Source organism: Pleurodeles waltl, chromosome 7 (genome assembly GCF_031143425.1).
Source record: "Pleurodeles waltl isolate 20211129_DDA chromosome 7, aPleWal1.hap1.20221129, whole genome shotgun sequence".
In the NCBI taxonomy this organism is placed as follows: domain Eukaryota; kingdom Metazoa; phylum Chordata; class Amphibia; order Caudata; family Salamandridae; genus Pleurodeles; species Pleurodeles waltl.
In genome coordinates this window covers 1,532,407,905-1,532,434,063 of record NC_090446.1, presented here as the reverse complement: position 1 = coordinate 1,532,434,063, position 26,159 = coordinate 1,532,407,905, and the positions used below count along the sequence as shown (strand labels likewise).

The window sequence follows — 26,159 nt, the reverse complement described above, 5'->3', positions numbered from 1 at the left end:
AAACAAGGAGGAGTCACCCACCAGTCACGACAGCCCCTAAGGTGTCCTGAGCTGCGGTGACTCCTGCCTTTAGAAATCCTCCATCTTGATTTTGGAGGATTCCCCCAATAGGAATAGGGATGTGCCCCCCTCCCCTCAGGGAGGAGGCACAAAGAGGGTGTAGCCACCCTCCAGGACAGTTGCCATTGGCTACTGCCCCCCAGACCAAAACACCACCCTAAATTTAGTATTTAGGGACACCCCAGAACCCAGGAAATCAGATTCCTGCAACCTGAACTAAAAAGAAGGACTGTTGACCAACAAGCCTGCAGAGATGACGGACGACGACAACTGCTTTGGCCCCAGCCCTACCGGCCTGTCTCCTGACTCGAAAACCTGCAACCAGTGATGCATCCAACAGGGACCAGGGACCTCTGAAGCCTCAGAGGACTGCCCTGACCCCCAGGACCAAGAAACTCCAGTGAGCACCGGCTCTGCTTAAAAACAGCAACATCATTGCAACAAAGAAACAACTTCCAAAGAACTCACTCTTCCCACCAGAAGCGTGAGACTTCACACTCTGCACCCGACGCCCCCGGCTCGAGATCCAGAGCAAGAACACCACAAGGAGGACTCCCCGGCGACTGCAACCCCGTGAGCAGCCCGAGACGACCCCCTGGACCCCCACAGCGACACCTGCAGAGAGAATCCAGAGGCTCCCCCTAACTGCGACGGCCTGTAACAAGGGACCCGACACCTGGACCACCATGAACCAGCAAGTCATCGCCATCTCATCCTCATGTTTCAACACCCTCCGAATGCTTTGCAAGACCTTCAGATGGCTCCCTATTGAAACCAGAAGAACGGTCACCCACGCCTTTGTTAGCAGTAGACTGGACTATTGCAACGCACTCTATGCGGGAACAACGGCCAAGCTCCAGAGGAAACTTCAGCACATTCAGAACGCCTCCACACCCTTCATCCTTAACCTTCCTCGCCACAAACACATCTCAGCCCACATCAGAGACCTTCACTGGCTCGTCAACAAGAGGATCATCTTCAAACTCCTGATCCACGCTCACAAGGCTCTCCATGACGCAGGCCCTGTCTACCTCAACGAGTGTCTCAGCTTCCACATCCCCACCCGCCAGCTCTGCTCTGCCAACCTCGCCCTCGCCACCGTCCCCCGCATCTACCGTACCACAACCGGCAGCAGATCCTTCCCCCACCTCACCACCAAAACCTTGAACTCCCTCCCCATCAACCTACGTCTGACCCAGGATCTCCTGACCTTTAGGAAACGTCTCAAGACCTGGCTATTCGAGCAGTAGCACCCCCCACAACCCCCCAACTCAAGCCTCATCCAGTGTACATGTGAATCCTTATCCAACTAGCATATACCAATGCCGCACCAGTGCAATCCAAGCCTCATCCAGTGTACATGTGAACCCTTATCCAACTAGCATTTACCAATGCCACACCAGAGTCTCCCGAGCCTTATCCAGTATACATGCCTCATCCAGTGTACCTGCCTCATCCAGTAAACTTGTGCATCCTTATTCAAGTAACAGGTACCAATGTTGCACCAGTGAAACCCAAGCCTCATCCAGTATACATGTGCATCCTAATCCAACTCACATATAACAAATGTCACGCCAGAGTCACACGAGACTCACCCAGTACACATGCCTCATCCAGTATACATGCCTCATCCAAAATACATGTGCATCCTTATCCAACTCACATATACCAATGTCACACCAGAGCCACCCTTGCCTCATCTGCTATACATGTGCATCCTTATCCAACTCACATATACCAATGTCACACCAGAGCCACCCGAGCCTCATCTGCTATACATGTGCATCCTTATCCAACTCACATATACCAATGTCACACCAGAGCCACCCGAGCCTCATCTGCTATACATGTGCAAACTTATCCAACTCACATATACCAATGTCACACCAGTGAAACCAGAGCCTCATCCAGTATGCATCCCTCATCCAGTACACATCTCATCCAGTATACATACCTCATCCAGTATAAATGCCTCATCCAGTATAAATGCCTCATCCAATATATGTCTCATCCAGTATACATGAGCATTCTTATCTGTAGGAAGTTGGCTCTGTATGCACTATTTCAAAGTAAGGAATAGTATGCACAGAGTCCAAGGGTTCCCCTTAGAGGTAAGATAGTGGCAAAAAGAGATAATACTAATGCTCTATTTTGTGGTAGTGTGGTCGAGCAGTAGGCTTATCAAAGGAGTAGTGTTAAGCATTTGTTGTACATACACACAGGCAATAAATGAGGAACACACACTCAGAGACAAATCCAGGCCAATAGGTTTTGTTATAGAAAAATATATTTTCTTAGTTTATTTTAAGAACCATAGGTTCAAATTCTACATGTAATATCTCATTTGAAAGGTATTGCAGGTAAGTACTTTAGGAACTTTGCATCATTACATTAGCATGTATACTTTTTACATAAAACACAATAAGCTGTTTTAAAAGTGGACACTTAGTGCAATTTTCACAGTTCTGGGGGAGGTAAAGTATTGTTAGGTTTCACAGGTAAGTAAGTCACTTACAGGTTTCAGTTTTTGGTCCAAGGTAGCCCACCGCTGGGGGTTCAGAGCAACCCCAAAGTTACCACACCAGCAGCTCAGGGCAGGTCAGGTGCAGAGGTCAAAGAGGTGCCCAAAACACATAGGCTTCAATGGAGAGAAGGGGGTGCCCCGGTTCCGGTCTGCCAGCAGGTAAGTACCCGCGTCTTCGGAGGGCAGACCAGGGGGGTTTTGTAGGGCACCGGGGGGGACACAAGTCAGCACAAAAAGTACACCCTCAGCAGCGCGGGGGCGGCCGGGTGCAGTGTGCAAAGACGCGTCGGGTTTACAATGGTTTTCAATGAGAGATCTAGGGATCTCTTCAGCGTTGCAGGCAGGCAAGGGGGGGCTCCTCGGGGTAGCCACCACCTGGGCAAGGGAGAGGGCCTCCTGGGGGTCACTCCTGCACAGAAGTTCCGTTCCTTCAGGTGCTGGGGGCTGCGGGTGCAGGGTCTTTTCCAGCCGTCGGGACTTTAGGTTCAGGCAGTCGCGATCAGGGGGAGCCTGGGGATTCCCTCTGCAGGCGTCGCTGTGGGGGCTCAGGGGGGACAACTTTGGTTACTCACGGTCTTGGAGTCGCCGGAGGGTCCTCCCTGAGGTGTTGGTTCTCCACCAGTCGAGTCGGGGTCGCCGGGTGCAGTGTTGCAAGTCTCACGTTGCAGGGTTCTTTAAATCTGCTCCTTGAAACAAAGTTGGAGTTCTTTTGGAGCAGTGCCGCTGTCCTCGGGAGTTTCTTGTCTTTCTTGAAGTAGGGCAGTCCTCAGAGGATTCAGAGGTCGCTGGTCCCTTGGAAAGCGTCGCTGGAGCAGGTTTCTATGGAAGGCAGGAGACAGGCCGGTAAGTCTGGGGCCAAAGCAGTTGGTGTCTTCTGTTCTTCCTCTGCAGGGGTTTTTCAGCTCAGCAGTCTTCTTCTTGTAGTTTCAGGAATCTAAATTCTTAGGTTCAGGTGAGCCCTTAAATACTAAATTTAAGGGCGTGTTTAGGTCTGGGGGGTTAGTAGCCAATGGCTATTAGCCCTGAGGGTGGGTACACCCTCTTTGTGCCTCCTCCCAAGGGGAGGGGGTCACATTCCTAATCCTATTGGGGAATCCTCCATCTGCAAGATGGAGGATTTCTAAAAGTTAGAGTCACTTCAGCTCAGGACACCTTAGGGGCTGTCCTGACTGGCCAGTGACTCCTCCTTGTTATTCTCATTATTTTCTCCGGCCTTGCCGCCAAAAGTGGGGGCCGTGGCCGGAGGGGGCGGGCAACTCCACTAGCTAGAGTGTCCTGCGGTGCTGGCACAAAGGGGTGAGCCTTTGAGGCTCACCGCCAGGTGTGACAGCTCCTGCCTGGGGGAGGTGTTAGCATCTCCACCCAGTGCAGGCTTTGTTACTGGCCTCAGAGTGACAAAGGCACTCTCCCCATGGGGCCAGCAACATGTCTCAGTTGTGGCAGGCTGCTGGAACTAGTCAGCCTACACAGATAGTCGGTTAAGGTTTCAGGGGGCACCTCTAAGGTGCCCTCTGGGGTGTATTTCACAATAAAATGTACACTGGCATCAGTGTGCATTTATTGTGCTGAGAAGTTTGATACCAAACTTCCCAGTTTTCAGTGTAGCCATTATGGTGCTGTGGAGTTCGTGTTTGACAGACTCCCAGACCAAATACTCTTATGGCTACCCTGCACTTACAATGTCTAAGGTTTGGCTTAGACACTGTAGGGGCACAGTGCTCATGCACTGGTGCCCTCACCTATGGTATAGTGCACCCTGCCTTAGGGCTGTAAGGCCTACTAGAGGGGTGACTTATCTATACTGCATAGGCAGTGTGAGGTTGGCATGGCACCCTGAGGGGAGTGCCATGTCGACTTACTCGTTTTGTTCTCACCAGCACACACAAGCTGGTAAGCCTGGTGTCTGTGCTGAGTGAGGGGTCCCCAGGGTGGCATAAGATATGCTGCAGCCCTTAGAGACCTTCCCTGGCATCAGGGCCCTTGGTACCAGGGGTACCAGTTACAAGGGACTTACCTGGATGCCAGGGTGTGCCAATTGTGGAATCAAAAGTACAGGTTAGGGAAAGAACACTGGTGCTGGGGCCTGGTTAGCAGGCCTCAGCACACTTTCAATTCAAAACATAGCATCAGCAAAGGCAAAAAGTCAGGGGATAACCATGCCAAGGAGGCATTTCCTTACATTATCCAACTCGCTTATATGAATGCCACACCCGTGAAAGTATACATTTGCATCCAAATACAAACCCCAGCTGTCCCTGCCTCACCCAGCACACAAAAAGCAGTACAGAAGAGAAACCAACAAATGCATGCATGCCCTCCAATGCATGCACCAATACAAACCCTTCTTCTATCAAACACCACCCCCAAATACAAATGCAACATTGTCATCTAGCACACATACCATCCAATGCAAGTACCAGAACAACCACAACCCAATCTAGAACATACATGGCCAAGAATGGAAGTACAACAACCTTAACTCCATCCAGTACACAAAACCAACACATACCTTCCAAAGAAAGCAATAATCCAACCACTGTCCCATGCAGCAATACGCACATGCAGACACCCACCCTCCAATGCAAGAACTATAGAACTTCTGCCTCATACACCATACACGCCCTCTCAAGCAGGAATGACTATAACTAACCTCACACAACACACACAAAGGGCATGCACGCACGGCTGCCAATGCAAGCACAGTACAACAGCTGCCTAATTAAACATACACCCACATATCCTCTAAAGAAAGCTCCACTGCAACCGCTTTTATCGAACAGACACCCACACATGCTTTGCAAAGCAAGGACCAATACAACCCCTTACCTCAGTTAACACACACGCTAATGAAAACAGCAGTGAAGACTGCCTCACTGAGCGCACACACACTCCACTAACTACACTCCTGTTTCATACAAACACCTCCACATGCACGCCCTCAAAAGCAAGCACCAGAACAATCCATGCAACACATCACACACACACACACACTACTATGGAAGCATCAGTATAACCCTATCTCACCCAGCACACTGATACCCACACCTTTCAAACACCCCTACAACATTCTGCAAACACAATTACAACCCTTGTCTCACTGTTTTTCTCACACACTCTTCAATGTCAACCCCTGACTTAGCTACACACACACACACACCTCTGTATGTGCCACTCTATCCCCTGTCCCATCCAGCACATACACAGAAAGGCATAAACGCCCCCAAACTAATACAACTCTTGTCTTTCACAGAACCCACACCTGCAAAGGAAGCAGCTCTAAAACACTCACCTCATTCAGCTCACAATTGCATAGGTGCATGTGCATAGGTGCGCATGTGCGCACACACACACACACACACACACACACACACACAGCCCACCTCCCCTCCAGATTTACAAACCCTGCCTCTTGCAGCTCACGGTCCCCCAATGCACACCAACAGAAAACAAGATATTTATCCATTCCAATGGTTTGACAGCTTCAACTCTCTCACTTTGTCACGTCCTTTTCTTCTTTTTAAAGTTCTGTATTTTGAGTTGCTCCCCTAACACGCCATATTACTGATGGGGGAGTGAGTTAGCCCACAAAAGCAGATGTAAATGGACAAATATGCAAATTATAGTTATTTTATTAAACTATAATTGGTTAATTTAAGGTTTTTTTTTTTTTTTTTTTTAAATGTCCCCCTTTTAACTTAAATGTTTAACTAGCCATAATCACTATCACCTGTATTTTTTCAGGGAATTTATCTTTTTTATTTTTTTTTACGTAAAGTAAGGTAGTTTTACCATACCTCACTATAGCGCCACTAAAACCTTTGTTTTTTTCAGTGAACATATAACTGTACTGTGTACACACACGTATATTTACTGAAAAAAACAAAGGTTATAATTACATTATAGCCAGGTGTCGAAATGAGATAAAAACTAATATTTAATACCCACCAAAAACACTCAACTGAAATTCACCAGTTACATAGTTTACTGAGTTAACTATAACTTGTGCCACCGCCTCTCACACAATACATCATTCTCTGGGGATTTTTTTTAACATAAGGTAAGATCTTATTACCAAATCTAATTATGATGTTATTTTAACTTTGTTTTTTGCTGAGATTTTTTTTTGCCATATTCAGCTAACACCCCAGTGTGCATGGCCTTCAGCTAAGTGCAGCAGGCAGTTCGGTGCAACAGCCAGAGGGTACTCAGACAGGCCCTGTACCCAAAGCCGCCATGCCTGGCCAACACCCTGTTCCCCTTGGCTGATGGTAGCGGGGAGACTGGCGGCACCCAAGCCTGCCATAGGCAGTCAATACTCTGATGCAGATACCATAAGAACATGCACAGGGGACGGGGCGTTGCTAGGCTCTGGCGCCTAACCCACATTTTAAATTTATTTATTATTTTTTCCCATGGTACTTGCAGTTCACGCTTCCCCATCGGAGTTCCAATAATCAAGACAGACCTAATTTTTAAACGCTTCAAACAGAAGCTGAGCATCTCGTTGAATAGCTGAACAGATTTACACCAAATCACAAGAAAGGCACGCTGTAGGAAAGTAGGATCTTTCTGACATAGTTACCCACACTTTTTGCCTGGTGTCAGTGTGTTTTGAGTGTACTACACTAGGATCCTGCTAACCAGGACCCCAGTGTTGGCGTTCTCTCCCCTGACTTTGGTTGGTAAGAAAATAAGTTACTTACCTGTAACTGTGGTTCTCCAGTATTGGTATCTTTCATAGATTCACATGCTTGAATCATTCCCCGTTGTCGAAGTGGGAGTCCCACGGTAATTAGAAAGCAATAAATAGAGATTTTTATTTTATTTTATTTTTTTCATTGAAGTCAATAGGAAAAAACACATTCAATTGTAGAACTATCAGCCTCATTAGAAAAAGCCCAAACTTCAGCCAATCAGGCGAGACCACCCCTTTAGAATCCTCAGCACAGAGGCTCAGTCTCTCAGATTTCTCCGCACTAGTGATTACAGGAAAGTAAAAGAGGTGAGCCCCTATGGGGAGGAGGGTGGGTCGCATGTGAATCTATGAAAGATACCAATACTGGAGAACCACAGTTACAGGTAAGTAACTTATTTTCTTCTCCAGTATTGGGGTATCTTTAATAGATTCACATGCTTGAATCAAAGTAGTCAGCAGTAAGAAAGATGGTTGAGTTCTGAAACACCAGAAGCATGCCTGCGCATAATTCATCCTATATGGACTCATATAGGTAATTAACATTTGCAAATCAACCTTCTAAAAGATTATATACAAGAATATATACATCTACACATAGATATATTTACATGAAAAATATCAGTCTGGCAATACGTAGAGGATGGAGGGTAAAAAAGGTTATTGGCTCACCTTATGCAAATAAATTACGTAACACTGCTTGTCCTACTGCGGCATCCATTCGGTCAGTAGCTTCCAGGCAGTAGTGCTGGGTAAAGGTGTGAGCACGTGTCCACGTTGCCGCTCTGCAGATCTGGCTCAGAGGGACTCCTGCGAATAGAGCTGCCGAAGTGGATACCGCTCTAGTGGAGTGCGCTCTGACACTGGATGATAACGGTTTCCCTGCTAACTGGTGGCATAGCTGTATGGCAGAAGAGATCCAGCGCGCTATGGACTGCTTAGTAACGGCCTTGCATTTACTGATCCGTCCATAACTAATAAACAGTTGCTCAGATTTACGGAAATTGCTAGTCCTTTGTATATAGAATTTTAAACATCGTTTAATGTCCAGAGAATGTAATGCGCGCTCCGCTGCAGTTTGCGGATTTGGAAAAAATGTTCTCAGAACCACCAGCTCATTTAGATGAAAAGACCTTAGGTATAAATTTTGGATTAGTTCTCAAAATGACCACCTCTGATTTGAATTGGAGGAAAGGTGGTGAGATTGTGAAGGCCTGGATATCGCTAACCCTCTTCGCTGATGTCAAGGCCAGAAGGAGGGCTGTTTTGAAAGAAATGAATTTGAGGTCTACCTTATGAATGGGTTCAAACGGATGCTTCATTAACTGGGAGAGTACAATATTCAAATGCCACGGAGGTGGAGGACGGTGAATCGGCGGAAACATCCTGAACAAGCCCTTAAGAAATTGTTTTATTATTCTGGATGACCATAAAGAAGGTGACTGAGATGTTCGTCGGAAACGGGATATAGCAGCAAGGTGTACTCTAATAGACGAATGCGAAAGGCCTGATTTAGCTAAATGCAACAGATATGGCAGAATCTGTTCAGGAGAGGACTTTAGAGGATGAACGTTGGAAGTTGAACACCATATGCAAAATCTCTTCCACTTGAACTTATATGTCTTGTTTGTAGACTGAGCCCTGGCACAGGCAAGTACCTCCCTGCAATCTGGAGGAATATCTAGGCCGTCGAATTCATAGAATTCAGGAGCCAGGCTGATAAACGAAGAGACGTCGGGTTGGGATGACGGACCTGACCCTGATTCGTTGTTAACAAATCCGGTAGTGTTCTCAGTCGAATGTGAGGCTGCTCCGAGAGTAATAGAAGTTCCGTGAACCAAAACTGGCGTGGCCATTTGGGAGCAATTAATAGAAGTCTGCATGGCTCCCTCTTCATTTTCTGCAGAAGTCTCGGGATGAGTGGAAGCGGGGGAAAAGCGTATGCATAAATCCCTGACCATCTGATCAAAAACGCATTCCCCTTTGATCTCTTCTGCGGTCGCCAGTTTGCGAAGTGTTGGCATTTCCTGTTGTCTCTGGTCGCAAACAGATCCAGACTGGATTTGCCCCAACGATGAAAGAGGCGGTCGAGAACTGACTGATTGAGTTCCCACTCATGGCAGCTGGTTCAAGTCCTGCTTAAGGCATCTGCCCAGGTGTTGGTGATCCCCGGGAGATGCTCTGCTCTGATGGATATCCGATGTTGAATCACCCAATGCCACAGCTTCTGCGTTTCTAGTGATAATGCCTGCGATCTTGTGCCCCCCTGTTTGTTGAGGTAATGCATGACTGTGGTATTGTCTGTTCTTATCAAGACTGAAGAAACCCTGATGTTTGTGAGGAAGGACTTGAGTGCCAAGGAAACTGCCCTTAACTCCAATACGTTTATGTGAAGAGTCGACTCCTGAGTGGACCATTTCCCTCTCACTGAAAGATCCTGCAAATGTGCGCCCCATCCCTCTAAGGATGCATCTGTTGTTATAATGTGCACTGGCTTGTCCTTCAGGAATGAAAGACCTTCTGAGATGAGGGGTGTATCCTTCCACCATTTGAGAGCTTGTTTTGCTGATGGGGTTATCCGAATTACATCGTCGAAAGAACCTTCTATTTGTTTCCATTGTTTGTCTAACTGCTGCTGAAGTGTTCTCATGTGCAGACGACAGTTTTCTATCAATGGAATGCAAGACGAAAGCATCCCCAGAAAAGACTTGTAAGTCCGAACAGAAGCGGACCTTCTTTTGCTGAGACGTGCTGCTAAATCTCGAAGTCTCTTTCGTCTTTCGTGTGAAGCAAAGGCTTTTGCTTGGACTGTGTCCAAGACGGCTCCTAGAAAGGTGATGTTCTGGGAAGGATCTAGATGAGACTTGGGGTAATTGACTGTCAAGCCTAGTGTTCCGAAAAGAGATAGACATGTCTTCGTGTCCCTGGCAGCTTTTGACATTGTTCGTGCCTTTATTAGCCAGTCGTCTAAATACGGAAACACCTGTATTCCTAGTTGCCTTAGGTGGGCTGCAACCGGTGCTAAAACTTTGGTGAATACTCTTGGGGCCGACCTGAGGCCAAAGGGCAACACTCTGAACTGGTAGTGAGTGCCTGCAACCCTGAAACGTCAGAATTTCCGATGACTGGGGTGAATGGGGATGTGGAAATATGCGTCCTGGAGATCTAAGGATGTCATAAAGTCCCCTTGGTTGAGTAGGCGCAGGACGTCTTGAAGGGAGATCATGCGAAAAGATTGCTTCTTGAGGTATTTGTTGAGAGAACGAAGATCTAAAATAGGTCTCCAGTCTCCTGTCTTTTTCCGTATAAGGAAGAAGCGGGAGTAAAAACCTGTTCCCCTCTGGCTCCTTGGTACGATCTCTATTGCTCCCTTCTTCATTAAGATAGTAATCTGCGCCAGAAGTTCGTTGAGATGGGCTGGCGGGGGACCTCTTGGTGGTACATGAGGGGGAGGCTGGTTGAATTCTAGTGTATGTCCTCGGTTGACAATATCGAGTACCCATTTGTCTGAAGTAATTTTGGACCACTGGTGGAGGAACTTGGAAATTCTGCCCCCTATTAGAGTGTTGATATAGGGGCTGGGTGCAGGCATCCGATGAAGGTCAGTGCTTTCTTGCCGTCTCTTTGGTTTTGTAAGTCGACTTTCCTCTCGCTTGTTGTCTGAAATGCGTGGATGACTGTTGTCGAAAGGAATGTGGTTGTTGCTGGCCAAAGGTGGAACGAAACTGTCCCTGGTAAGAGGAGTATTGACGGTACTGATGTGCGCCGCCTCTATAAGAAAAGGTCCCTCTTGCTCCCCGAAAGGGCTGTCTCTTGTATTGCAATGTTGCCAGAGATCTGGCTGTCTCAGTGTCTGCTTTAATGGATTGCAACGCATCATCCACATGCTTGCCAAACAAGAGTTCGCCATCATACGGCATGTCCAGGATCTTTAATTGTACTTCTGGTCTAAACGAAGTAGCTTTCAGCCACCCTTGACGCCTAAGTACGGCCGCTCCGGCTAACTGGCGGAAACCTGTAGACGAGACGTCTATGGCGCAGTCTATGATCTCAGCCGAGATCTTTTCACCCTCCTGTAGAATCTTGCATGCTTCTGCTCTACTATCTTCAGGTAACATGTCTATAAACTGCGACATATCGGACCACATCTGGCGGTCGTACCTTCCTAGGATTGCTAGGGAATTTGCTGCTCTAACTGTAGTGGCCGCCATCATTGAGAACTTTTTCCTAATCGAATCCAACCGACGTCCTTCTTTGTCTGGGGGGCAGTCAGAGATGTAGATGGATTTCTGGACCTTCTCTGAGCCGCCTGCGATATGACCGAGTCTGGTTTAGGGTGACTAACCAGACATGCTGGAGAATTGTCCGGTGCTTTATATTTTTTCTCAAGTCTCAGAAAGACTGCGGGTATGGAGGATGGAGTCTGCATGACCTTAAGGCCCTCCTCCCAAATGAAGTCAACAATGGGTATAGCCCTTACTGACTTCCTAGTATCCTCTTTGAAGTCATAAAGACAACAGTCTGACTGCTTTGATGTTATTGGCAGTTGGAATCTTTTTGCAGCTCTTTCCATCACACTATGAAAACCACCAATATCCTGCGGTGGAGAGTCTACTGGTGGAGGCGTAGAAGGAGATGGTGTTTGAATTTGATATTCATCCCATTCTGGAATGATTGAGTCAGTGTTCTGAATTTCACCTTCTTCCTGCTCGTCCTCAGATGAAGGTGGAGCAATATCCTGTCCAGATGAAGTAGCTGTGGTAGGATCAGGAAATTCAGATGGTCTAGCAGGGGTGGACACTGGTGTATGCGGAGGTTGCACCGGGGTAGAGGAGCCAGGTGGAGGAAATCTAAAATAATAGTCCTGCATCATCTGCTATAGGTTAGCTATCAACGAGACAGGCATCTGAACTGTCTGCTCCTGCTGCTCTTGAGGTTGCAGGTGACTCTGTCTGCTGATCCGAATAGGGCTGGTCATCTTCTTCTTCATCCTCCTCCTGACACTTAATCCGTAGTTCAGAGGGGCTACGTGCCACCGGGAAGAAACCATCATCAGAATATACATCATCTTCTTCCTCCTCGTCCGCAAAGAGATGTTGCTGAGGTACTGGTGTGACTTTACTGGGTGATGTATGTGATGGAAGTAGGAGAGAAGACTTGCTCCTTATTGGTAGAATTCTCTGAGGCAGGTAAGGAGATGCTCCAAAATGCTTGGGTATCAGATCAGGGTATTGAGCCGTCGACAGAGCGTTCGTCGATGGTGTTCTCGTCGACGGTGTAGGCGTCGACTGAGCCGTCGTCAGTGGAGCCGTTATCGGTGATGTGAGCGTCGACGAAGTTGCCGTCGACGGTGCCAATGTCGACAAGGTTTCCGTCGACGGGGTTGCCGTCGACGGGTGTGTCGCCGTCGCTGCTTCCGTCGGTGAGATCGTCGACGAAGAACCTCTGAATTTACCCGTCGATGAGTGCGTCGACGGTAGAGATTTCATCTTCTTACCCATTGACGGTTTCTTTGTAATCTTCAAGGTGTGAGCCGACGATGGACAGTATTTCAAGCTCACGGACGTTATAGTCGTAGATGACAGTGGAGACGAGGTAACGATCATTGGCGATGATGGAGCCGTAAACGTGGCCGTCGCTGTTGTCGTCGATGAAGGAAGGCCTGCCGTCGACGGTGTGGATCTCCTGGATGTCGACGGTGGCAGGGAACTCGAAGGTCTTTTGAGCTTCTTTGAGGAGGAAGCAGGTGTAGATGGCTCTGAGCGAACCTTACCACCCATTTCTCTGGATGTTGAAGCTTGTTCCTCCGGCCTGTCCTTAAATGCATGCTTCTTGGCTGACTTACTGCTCTTGGGGGAGAAGCTCTCCACAGACCTCTTCCTCTTCTTGAGGCCACTGATGTGTCGCTGTCCTCCTCCTCAGAAAGAGCTTCTCTGGCCTTTCTTTTCTGAAGCCAAAGTAAGAGCCTGGCTTCTCTGTCTCTCAGAGTCTTGTTGGGAAAGGTCCTGCAGATCTTACAGTCTTTGACCTTATGCTCTGGATGGAGACAGTATTTGCATTCCTTGTGAGGGTCCTCACAGTGAAGCCTTAACTTTCCACAGGTCCCACAAGGTCTAAACAAACCTTTTCTTGCTGTAGACATGATGGAAAAATACTACAGTAAGAATAAAAGTGAAAATTGAAGAATATCTCTTGAAGAGAAAGAAAACTGAGCAGAGCTCAGGGAGACTCCCTTACACACGACGTGCAGTAGAAAATCTGAGAGACTGAGCCTCTGTGCTGAGGATTCTAAAGGGGTGGTCTCGCCTGATTGGCTGAAGTTTGGGCTTTTTCTAATGAGGCTGATAGTTCTACAATTGAATGTGTTTTTTCCTATTGACTTCAATGAAATGAAAAAAAAAAAAATCTCTATTTATTGCTTTCTAATTACCGTGGGACTCCCACTTCGACGACGGGGAATGATTCAAGCATGTGAATCTATGAAAGATACCCCAATACTGGAGAAGTGTTCTTACAACCAACAATTGGCATGCTGGTGTACAGCTGTAAGTCCCTAGTATATAGTACTTAGGTACCCAGGGCACTGGTACACTAGGGGTCCCCCATGGGCTGCAGCATGTATTATGCCATGCCAGCATGTATTATGCCACCCATGGGTCCCATGCAAAATGTGTCTACAGGCCTGCTATTGCAGCCTGTGTGAAATAGTGCATGCAATGTTCACCCCCAGGTTTACCTTATATCGAGGTCACTGCACTTTGATCCCATGTGAGCTTTAAGGTAGGCCCTTCCACAAGAAAACCACTACTGACTTAGGTACATGCTGTATGTAGGAAAGTACCCTCTTTTCAGCATGGTTACTCCCACGTTATGCCTGCTGTCAGTATGTTTCGACTGTTTTGACTGGGATCCTGCTAATCAGGACCCCGTTGATTGTGCTCTCTCCCCCCAAATTTGGTCACGTAGGACTTTGCACACCCCACAATTGACATACCGTTGCCCCCATATAAGTCCCTAGTACATGGTACTTAGGTGCCAGGGCACTGGGGCACCAGGGGTTCCCCATGGGCTGCAGCATGTATTGTGCCACCCATGGGAGCCCATGCAAAATTTGTCTGCAGGCCTGCCATTGCAGCCTGGGTGAAAAGGTGCATTGAGCATTTAGGTGGCACCCCTGAACCCTAGAACTCGGATTTCAACAACCTAAAAGACCCAGACCAAGAAGAGGTGCACCCGCAGAAGAGCAGAAGAAGAAGCACTTGACTACGCCGGACTGCCTGCTGACCTCAAAGGACTCTGCACAAACTGACAACTCTTCCAGCCTTCAATAAAGACTCAAGTCTCCAATGGGCAGCGGACCTGCTCTGCAACAAGATACTCAAAGGAAAAGACTCTACAGCTGTTGGAACCTCAGAAACCAGATTCCTGAAGTGACTACTGCACCCAACGTCCATGACTCGAGGTGAAGCCAACCAACGGTGCCAACATGGTTCCCCAGCTGTCCAGAGACAGAGAGCTGACCAAGTCCAGTGTCGTCTCACGAGACACCTGCGGCCTCTGCACACAGGCCCCCTCTCCCAAAAGCCTGGTGGTGAGAGAAAACCTGCCACTGCCAGCAACCACTGCACCCATTGCCGCTGACCCGATCCGATCCGATCCAATGATGTCTCCCAGCTTCTAGCACCTCCAGTCACCCTGGGTCCACCCCTGCTGGACTCCCGACAATGCCTGCAGCTACCAACAGACAGGACCCCCTTATCGTGAGTGCACCCGGACGAGAAAACCAGACGCCTAAAGGCCCCCCTGCATCCGTCGCTCCTGGGCACAGGAGAAGAGGAACAAAAGAGCACCTACACCCCCGAGCACCCCAAGCCTACTACCTACCTGCTTGCTTCCCCAAATGGCTTCCTAGCCAGAACCTTCAGCCTGTTTGGCACAAGGTCCAACTCTCATAGAGAACCACTGGGCACCTGACTCATTACTGCACCTCTGCACCCAGCCACCCCAGTGCCGCCCGGTGTGACTTGGTGGTGTGGTTCTGACATGTACCCAGTATTAACCTTTACTCCCTGAGCTCGACCTCATAAGTCGTTGTTAACCTTGTGTTTGCTGAACATTGTTTTCCTCCATAGGATAACATTGAGATAACTGAAAATTGCAGCGTTGATTTTTGAAACTGCAAAGTATTTATGCTTTAAAGTCTTCTGACTTGATTACAAAGTTCCTGAGTTTGAAACAAACTGTTATTTTTCTAACTTGATTTATTCTTTGTGACTGTGTCTCATTTATTGCCTCTGAGTACAACAAATGCTTAGCACTAACCTCTGATAAGCCTAACTGCTCACCCACACTACCTCAAATAGAGCATCAGTCCTATCTACTTTTGCCTCTGCAAGTGAACTGGGTATCCACTGGACTCTCTGCACAGTATACTTCTTTTTAGTACACTATATAGAGAGCGAGCTTCCTACAATTATATTCCACTATTTGTTTAAAAAACATGTTGAAACTAGTTCCACTCATAAGGCAGATTATAAAATTTGGTTAATTCTTTGCAGTGAAAATTAAATAGGACATGTTAGAAATGGGGTCTTAGGTTGGCAGTCAGGTTACCCCCTGTCCAAGCAAGGACCCTCACTCTAGTCAGGGTAAGTCACGCACAATCCAAATTATCCTGTGCCCACCCTCTGGCTTGGCACTGAGCAGTCAGGCTTAACTTAGAAGGCAATGTTTAAAGTATTTGTGCAATAAATCATGCAATAACACAGTAGAACACCACAAACATACACCACAAAGTGTTTAGATAAATATATAATATTTATCTGATAAGATGCAGGTCAAAACGATTAAGATGCAATAAGTGTATGTTGAAATATCACTGTAAAAATGATATAAAGTGTCTCTTAAAAGCAACAAATGTCTCTAGCAAGCACAAAGTACCTGGTTTGCGTTCAGATTCTCCGCAAGGAACCACAGGAGGAGGAGATGCATGGAAAACAGGGAGGTGTACGTCGATTTCTCAGGCTGCACACAGCGATGTGTCATTTATTTTTCACCCAGGGAGGGCTTTGCGTCATTTCCGGTGGTCTGTCTAGGATCCTCTTCGGGTTGCGGGGTTTTCGGATGCCCTGGGGACGATGCATTGAAATCTGGCACATGCAGGACGAAGTCACAGGGACTGCGTCGATCTGGTGCGCGTTGCATGGAAACTTCTACTGCACAGCAGGTGCTGCGTCGATTCCTCTCAGGAAGTCGGGCTGCGTCATTCTGGCTCAGCTTTGCATCGATCCAGAGGGCCGTGTGTCAAATTTCTGGTCACCACACTGGCGCTGCGTCAGTCTTCTCCTTGCCAAGTCGGGCTGAGTCGTTCTGGTTCAGCGTGCAGTGGTTTTTTCACTGCGATGCAGGCTGCACATCGTTTTCTGCAGGCTGTGCGTCAATTTACGCTGCACAGGAAGTTCTTTTTGCAGGAATGAAGTCTTTTTGGTCCAGAGATTTCAGGGAACAGGAGGAAAGCTCTATCCAACCCCTTGGAGAGCACTTCTCAGCACAGCCAGAGAACAGCAAGGCAGCAGGGCAACAGCAAGGCAGCAGTCCTTCTCAAAAAGCAGTCAGGTGAGTCCATTGGGCAGCCAGGCAGTTCTTCTTGGCAGGTTGCAGGTTCTGGTTGAGGTTCTCTTCTCCAGGAAGTGTGTGACAAGAGTGTCTTGTCAAGAAGTGTCTAAATTGGTAGGGACGGAGACCCTTCTTAAATACCCAAATGTGCCTTTGAAGTGGGGGAGACTTCAAAGAGTGGCTTAGAAGTGCACAATGTCCCCTTTCAGTTCCATCTTGTCTGCCTGTGTCCCAGTAGGGGGTGTGGCAGTCCTTTGTGTGAGGGCTGGCTACTGTCCTTTGACATTTAAGTGGCAGGCCCTCCACCCTCTCGGCCCCGGAAGACCCATTCAATCTGCAGATGTGTGCAAGTGTAACTAAGCATCCTGTGTTTGGGGTTGTCTGAGTGAATGCACAAGGGAGCTGTCAACTAAACCTAGCCAGACGTGGATTGGAAGGCACAGAAGGGTTTAAGTGTAGAGAAATGCTCACTTTCTAAAAGTAGCATTTCTAAAATAGTAATATAAAATCCAACTTCGCCATTAAGCAGGATTCTGTATCACCATTCTGGCCATACTAAATATGATCTGTCTACTCCTTTCAGATCAGGATTATAGGAAGTTGGCTCTGTATATACGATCTCAAAGTGAGAGATAGTGCGCAGAGTCCAAGGGTTCCCCTTAGAGGTTGACAGTGTCAAAATTAGATAATACTAATGCTCTATTTTGTGGTAGTGTGGTCGAGCAGTAGGCTTATCAGAGGGTAGTGTTAAGCATTTGTTGTACACACACAGGCAATAAATGAGGAACACAGACTCAAAGACTTTACTCCAGGCCAATAGGATTTTTATAGAAAATGAAAATGTCACTTACCCAGTGTACATCTGTTCGTGGCATCAGTCGCAGTAGATTTGCATGTTTTGCAATAGCTCGCCATCTGGTGTTGGGCCGGAGTGTTACAAGTTGTTTTTCTTCGAAGAAGTCTTTCGAGTCACGGGACCGAGTGACTCCTCCTTTTGTCTCCATTGCGCATGGGCGTCGACTCCATCTTCGATTGTTTTTCCCCGCAGAGGGTGAGGTAGGAGTTGAATTGTAGTAATAGTGCCCATGCAATGGAGTGACTAAGTATGCACCTATTTAAGGTTGAGATGATACATATATAAATAGTTGAAGGTAACTTCCAAACTGCTACAGGCTCCCGGGGAGGCGGGTGGGCACATGCGAATCTACTGCGACTGATGCCACGAACAGATGTACACTGGGTAAGTGACATTTTCAGTTCGATGGCATCTGTTGCTGTAGATACGCATGTTATGCATAGACTAGTAAGCAGTTATCTCCCCAAAAGCGGTGGATCAGCCTGTAGGAGTGGAAGTAGTCTGAAATAATGTTCTTAATACGGCTTGACCTACTGTGGCTTGTTGGGCGGATAACACGTCTACACAGTAGTGCTTGGTGAATGTGTGAGGCGTAGACCATGTGGCTGCCTTACATATTTCTTGCATTGGGATGTTTCCTAGAAAGGCCATGGTAGCACCTTTCTTTCTGGTTGAGTGTGCCCTTGGTGTAATGGGCAGCTGTCGTTTAGCTTTAAGGTAGCAGATTTGGATGCATTTAACTATCCATCTGGCTATACCTTGTTTTGATATTGGGTTTCCTGCATGAGGTTTTTGAAATGCAATAAATAGTTGTTTAGTCTTTCTGATGTTTTTTGTTCTGTCAATGTAATACATTAATGCTCTTTTGACATCTAATGTATGTAGTGCCCTTTCAGCTACGGTATCTGGCTGTGGAAAGAACACTGGAAGTTCCACTGTTTGATTTAGATGGAACGGTGAAATAACCTTTGGCAAAAATTTAGGATTGGTCCTTAGGACGACCTTATTCTTGTGTAGTTGTATAAAAGGTTCCTGTATTGTAAACGCCTGAATCTCGCTTACTCTTCTTAGGGAAGTAATGGCGATGAGAAATGCCAGGTTAGGAACTGTATTTCGCAAGAGTGCATGGGTTCAAAAGGTGGACCCATAAGTCTAGTTAGGACAACATTTAGGTTCCATGAAGGAACAGGTGGTGTTCTTGGTGGTATAATTCTCCTAAGGCCCTCCATGAATGCTTTAATGACTGGTATCTTATATAGGGAAGTTGAATAGGTAGTCTGCAGGTATGCAGATATTGCTGCAAGGTGTATTTTAATGGAAGAGAAAGCCAGGTTAGATTTTTGTAAGTGAAGCAAGTAACCCACTACATGTTCTGGAGTTGTGTGTAATGGTTGTATTTGATTAATATGGCAGTAGCAAACAAACCTCTTCCATTTACTTGCATAGCAGTGCCTGGTGGATGGCCTTCTGGCTTGTTTTATGACTTCCATACACTCTTGGGTAAGTTGTAAGTGCCCGAATTCTAGGATTTCAGGAGCCAGATTGCTAGATTCAGCGATGCTGGATTTGGGTGTCTGATCTTTTGGTTGTGCTGTGTCAACAGATCTGGCCTGTTGGGCAATTTGATGCAGGGTACTACTGATAGGTCTAGCAGCGTTGTGTACCAGGGTTGCCTTGCCCAAGTTGGTGCTATCAATATGAGTTTGAGTTTGTTTTGACTGAGTTTGTTTACTAGGTAAGGAAGGAGAGGGAGAGGAGGAAAAGCGTAAGCAAATATCCCTGATCAGTTCATCCATAGGGCATTGCCTTGGGACTGTTTGTGTGGGTATCTGGATGCGAAGTTTTGGCATTTTGTGTTCTCCTTTGTCGCAAACAAGTCTATCTGAGGTGTTCCCGAGAGTTTGAAATAAGTGTTCAGAATTTGGGGGTGAATTTCCCATTCGTGGACCTGTTGATGATCTCGAGAGAGATTGTCTGCGAGTTGATTTTGGATCCCTGGTATAAATTGTGCTATTAGGCGAATTTGGTTGTGAATTGCCCAACGCCAATTTTTTTGTGCTTGCAGGCTTAACTGCGTGGAGTGCGTCCCCCCTTGCTTGTTTAGATAATACATTGTTGTCATGTTGTCTGTTTTGACGAGAATGTATTTGTGAACTATGATTGGTTGGAAAGCTTTTAGTGCTTGAAAAACTGCTAGAAGTTCTAGGTGATTTATATGCAGTTTTGTTTGATTTACGTTCCATTGTCCTTGTATGCTGTGTTGATCGAGGTGTGCTCCCCACCCTGTCATGGAAGCATCTGTTGTTATTACGTATTGTGGCACTGGGTCTTGGAAAGGCCGCCCTTTGTTTAAATTTATGTTGTTCCACCACAGAAGCGAGAGGTAAGTTTGGCGGTCTATTAACACCAGATCTAGAAGGTGACCCTGTGCTTGTGACCATTGTGATGCTAGGCACTGTTGTAAGGGCCTCATGTGCAGTCTTGCGTTTGGGACAATGGCTATGCATGAAGACATCATGCCTAGGAGTTGTAGTACCATCTTTGCTTGTATCCTTTGTGTTGGATACATGCGTTGTATGATGGTGTTGAAATTTTGAATTCTTTGTGGACTTGGAGTGGCTACTCCTTTTGATGTGTCTATTATGGCTCCCAGGTATTGTTGTACCTTGCGCGGCAGGATTTTGTGAAATTGACGGTGAACCCTAGTTTGAAGAGGGTTTGTATGATATGATTTGTGTGATTTGAGCACTCTATTAACGAATGGGCCTTGATTAGCCAGTCGTCTAGATATGGGAACACATGTATTTGCTGCCTTCTTATGTGTGCAGCGACTACCGCTAGACATTTGGTAAAGACTCTTGGTGCGGTTGTTAATCCGAAAGGCAGTACCTTGAATTGGTAATGTATTCCCTTGAATACAAACCTTAGGTATTTCCTGTGCGATGGGTGTATTGGTATATGGAAATAAGCATCTTTGAGGTCTAAAGTTGCCATGTAGTCGTGTAGTTTTAGCAATGGCAATACTTCTTGTAGTGTGACCATGTGAAAGTGGTCTGATTTGATTAAAGTGTTCACTACTCTGAGGTCTAGGATTGGTCTCAGCGTTTTGTCCTTCTTTGGTATCAGAAAGTACAGTGAGTAAACTCCTGTGTTTATTTGTGTGTTTGGCACTAATTTGATTGCATTCTTTTGCAATAGTGCCTGCACTTCTATCTCCAGGAGATTGGAATGGTGTGTTGTCAAATTTTGTGCTTTTGGTGGTATGTTTGGAGGGAATTGTAGAAATTCTATGCAATAACCATGTTGGATAATTGCTAGAACCCAAGTGTCTGTAGTGATTTCCTCCCATGCTTTGTAATAATGACTTATTCTTCCCCCCACTGGTGTTGTGTGGAGGGGGTGAGTGACATGTGAGTCACTGTTTAGTAGTAGGGGTTTTGGGGCTCTGAAATCTTCCTCTATTCCTAGGGAATTGCCCTCCTCTATATTGTCCCCGAAAACCTCCTCTATACTGTCCCTGGTAACTGGACGGTGTTGCTTGTGAGGTGCTGGCTTGTGTGCTCTGACCCCGAAACCCCCCTCGAAAGGGTGTTTTACGGAATGTGCTGTAATTGCCTCTGCTCTGCGGGGAGTAGAGTGCGCCCATGGCTTTGGCAGTGTCCGTATCCTTTTTGAGTTTCTCAATCGCTGTGTCCACTTCTGGATCGAACAGTTCTTTTTCGTTAAAAGGCATATTGAGAACTGCTTGTTGAATCTCTGGTTTAAATCCAGACGTTCGGAGCCATGCATGCCTTCTGATAGTTAGAGATGTATTAATTGTCCGTGCAGCTGTATCTGCAGCGTCCATGGAGGAGCGGATCTGGTTGTTGGAAATGGTCTGTCCCTCCTCAACCACTTGTTTTTCCCTATTTTGTAAGTCCTTGGGCAGATGTTCAATGAGATGTTGCATCTCGTCCCAGTGGGCTCTGTCATGGCGCGCAAGTAGTGCCTGGGAGTTCGCGATGCGCCACTGGTTTGCAGCTTGTGCTGCGACTCTTTTACCAGCTGCATCGAACTTGCGGCTTTCTTTATCTGGGGGTGGTGCATCTCCAGATGTGTGGGAGTTGGCCCTTTTCCTAGCTGCTCCTACAACGACAGAGTCTGGTGGCAGCTGTGTAGTGATGAAAACCGGGTCTGTAGGAGGCGCCTTATACTTTTTTTCCACCCTTGGTGTGATTGCCCTACTTTTGACCGGCTCCTTAAAGATTTCTTTTGCGTGCCGGAGCATACCAGGGAGCATAGGCAGGCTTTGGTAGGAGCTGTGGGTGGAGGAGAGTGTGTTGAATAAAAAATCATCCTCGACCTGTTCTGAGTGGAGGCTTACGTTGTGAAATTGTGCTGCTCTAGCCACCACTTGAGAATACGCGGTGCTGTCCTCTGGTGGAGATGGCTTCGTAGGGTATGCCTCCGGACTGTTATCTGACACTGGGGCGTCGTATAGGTCCCATGCGTCTTGATCTTGGTCACCCTGGCTTATGGTGGTGTGAGCTGGGGAGTGTGATGGAGTTTGTGCTGGTGAGACGTTAATCACGGGCGGAGGAGAGGGTGGTGGGGTAACTCTTTTCACCACTTTTGGTTGTGGTGTCTGTTCAGTTTGGAACTCCAACCTTCTCTTTCTTCTAATGGGGGGAAGGGTGCTTATTTTTCCTGTCCCCTGCTGTATGAAAATACGCTTTTGCGTATGGTCTACATCAGTTGATTGTAGCTCTTCCTCAAACCTATGCTTTTGCATTTGGGAGGTTAGCGAGTGCTCTTCTGTATAAGAGCCTGAAGCTGGGTCGCTTGCAGTTTGTTTCGGCACCGAAACCCTGTCCGCGTGTTTTTTCGGCTCCGAGATGACTTTTTTCTTTTTCGGGGCCGAAGCCTCTCGGCGTCGATCTTCTTCGGCGCCGCTGTCTCGGCGTCGAGCCGTGTCCACACCGGCATCTCGGTGTCGAGGCTTGTCTCCAGCACTTTCTCGGTCTCGAGAAGGCTGCGTGCCGGTGTCTCGACCGGAGTCGGACGATCTCGGCACTGTTTGGGCCTTTTTCGGTGCCGACGGTCGGTCACCGAATTTATGGGTGGAGCCATGGCCTGATGGCAGTGGTGTCCCCTGGGCCTTGTAAATCTTCCTCTGTGTGGTTTTCGACGTCTTACTCACGGTTTGTGTATCGTCGAATCCTTCGGAGTCCGATTCTTGGATCGAGAAGGTACCTTCCTCTTCTTGTTCCTCGAACTCTCGGTGGGCTGTCGGCGTGGACGTCATCTGAAGTCTTCTGGCTCGACGGTCTCGGAGTGTTTTTCGGGACCGGAACGCACGACAGGCCTCGCAGGTGTCTTCACTGTGCTCAGGTGACAGGCACAGGTTACAGACCAAGTGTTGGTCTGTATAGGGGTATTTATTGTGGCATTTGGGGCAGAAACGGAACGGGGTCCGTTCCATCGGCGTTCTTCAGCACGCGGTCGGGCCGACCAGGCCCCGACGGGGGATCGAAAAACTACCCCGAAGGGCACCGGAGCTCTTCGATCTTCGATGCGGTGTTGAATCTAACTATGCCGATCCCGAACGCAACAATACCGACGAAAATCTTCAGAAATTAGCTATCTTTCCGTTCCGAAACTCGGAGCGACAGGAACACGTCCGAACCCGATGGCGGAAAAAAAACAATCGAAGATGGAGTCGACGCCCATGCGCAATGGAGACAAAAGGAGGAGTCACTCGGTCCCGTGACTCAAAAGACTTCTTCGAAGAAAAACAACTTGTAACACTCCGGCCCAACACCAGATGGCGAGCTATTGCAAAACATGCGTATCTACAGCGACAGATGCCATCGAACATATATTTTCTTAATTTATTTTAGAACCACAAAATTCAAGATTTGAAGTAGATACATAAAACGCAAGGTACTCCACACAGGTACGTAAAGAACTTTGAATTAAAGCAGTAGTGCACACAGTATAGGTTAAAATGGCAATACGCTATTTTAAAAGTGGACACAGTGCAAAAATCAACAGTTCCTGGGAGAGGTAAGTATGGTTAAGTTTCTCAGGTGAGCAAAGCACTTACACAGTCAGTCTCCTGGGCATAGGCAGCCCACCATTGGGGGTTCAAGGCAACCCCAAAGTCACTGCACCAGCATCACAGGGCCGGTCAGGTGCAGAGGTCAAAGGAGGGCCCAAAACACATAGGTGTCTATGGAGATCAGGGGTGCCCCGGTTCCGGTCTGCTGGCAGGTAAGTACCTGCGTCCTCGGGGAGCAGACCAGGGGGGTTTTGTTCCGCACTGGGGAGGACACAAACAGGCACACAAAACACACCCTCAGCGGCACAGGGGCGGCCGGGTGCAGTGTACAAAGTTGGTTTCAGGCTTGCTATAGGAAGCAATGGAGGGACCGGGGGTCACTTAGGCGATGCAGGCTGGGCACAGGGGGGCTTCTCGGGCAAGCCACCAACTGGGCTAGGAAGAGGGCCGCCTGCTGGTCACTCCTACATTGGAGGTTGGTTCCTCTCGGTCCTGGGGGCTGTGAGTGCAGTGCTTGGTCCAGGCGTCGGGTTCCTTGTTACCGGGCAGTCGCGGTCAGGGGGAGCCTCTGGATCCTCTCTGCAGGCATCGCTGTGGGGGTGCAGGGGAGTCAACTCAGGTTACGCACATTGTCGCAGTTGCCTGGGAGTCCTCTCTGCAGTGTTTGTTCTCTGGAGCTCGAGCCGGGGGCGTCGGGTGCAGAGTGAGAAGTCTCATGCTTCCGGCGTGAAGGAAGAGTTCTTTGAAAGTTGTTTCTTTGTTGCAAAAATGTTGCTGTTGGTGAACAGTGCCGCTGTTCACGGGTGTTTCTTGGCCCTTCGGTTCAGGGCAGTCCTCTGAGTCCTCAGAGGTCGCTGGTCCCTGTCGGATGCATCGCTCGTTGCAGGTTCTTTGAATCTGGAGACAGGCCAGTAGGGCTGGGGCCAAAGGAGTTGTCGTCTCATCGTCTCTGCAGGGCTTTCAGGTCAGCAGTCCTTCTTCTTTGTGTAGGTAGCAGGAATCTGATTTCCTGGGTTCAGGGTCGCCCCTAAATATTAAATTTAGGGGTGTGTTTAGGTCTGGGGGGCAGTACCCAATGGCTACTGTCCTGGAGGGTGGCTACACCCTCTTTGTGCCTCCTCCCTGAGGGGAGAGGGGCACATCCCTAATCCTATTGGGGGAATCCTCCAATATCAAGATGGAGGATTTCTAAAGGCAGGGGTCACCTCAGCTCAGCACACCTTAGGGGCTGTCCTGACTGGTGGGTGACTCCTCCTTGTTTTTCTCACTATCCTTTCCTACCCTGCCGCCAAAAGTGGAGGCAGTGGCCGGAGGGACGGGCATCTCCAGTATCTGGGATACCCTGGGGTGCTATAACAAAAGGCATGAGCCTTTGAGGCTCACCGCCAGGTGTTACAGTTCCTGCAGGGGGAGGTGAGAAGCACCTCCACCCAGTGCAGGCTTTCTGTCCTCAGGGAGCACAAAGGCTCTCACCCCAGGGGGGCGGAAACTCGTCTCAGTGGCAGGCTGGCACAGACCAGTCAGTCCTGAAGGATTGTGTAAAATACAGGGGGCATCTTCTAAGATGCCCTCTGTGTGCATTTGGTAATAAATCCAACATTGGCATCAGTGTGGGTTTATTATTCTGAGAAGTTTGATACCAAACTTCCCAGTATTCAGTGTAGCCATTATGGAACTGTGGAGTACGTTTCTGACAAACTCCCAGACCATATTCTTAATATGGCCACACTGTACTTACAATGTCTAAGAATGGACTTAGACACTGTAGGGGCATATTGCTCATGAAGCTATACCCTCAACTGTGGAATAGTGCACCATGCCTTAGGGCTGTAAGGCCTGCTAGAGGGGTGACTTACCTATGCCACAGGCAGTATTTTGTGTGCATGGCATCCTGAGGGGGATGCCATGTCGACTTTGCCTTTTTCTCCCCACCAACACACACAATCTGAAATGGCAGTGTGCATGTGTTAGGTGAGGTGTCCCTTAGGGTGGCACAACACATGTTGCAGCCCTTAGAGACCTTCCCTGGTCACAGGGCCCTTGGTAACACTGGTACCTTTTACAAGGGACTTATCTGTGTGCCAGAGGTGTGCCAATTGTGGAAACAATGGTACATTTTTAGTGGAAGAACACTGGTGCTGGGGCCTGATTAGCAGGGTCCCAGCACACTTCTCAGTCAAGTCAGCATCAATATCAGGCTAAAAGTGGGGGGTAACTGCAACAGGGAAGCCATTTTCCTACAAGGATCTACCACTCAAACAGTATATGAGGGTAGCCCTAATCTTATCCTATGAAAGGAGCATGCCTCACAGCAGTGTAAAACGAATTTAGGAGTGTTACACCACGAGGACATATAGAACACACATGTTCA

The 26,159-nt window shown here is 47.8% G+C and overlaps 1 protein-coding gene across 5 annotated transcripts in view; it reads right to left on the bottom strand.

The window, feature by feature from the left end:
• The window catches only part of CIC (capicua transcriptional repressor), a 410,013-nt gene that overhangs the window by 150,832 nt on the left and 233,022 nt on the right, over positions 1–26,159 (bottom strand). The window lies entirely within an intron of this gene.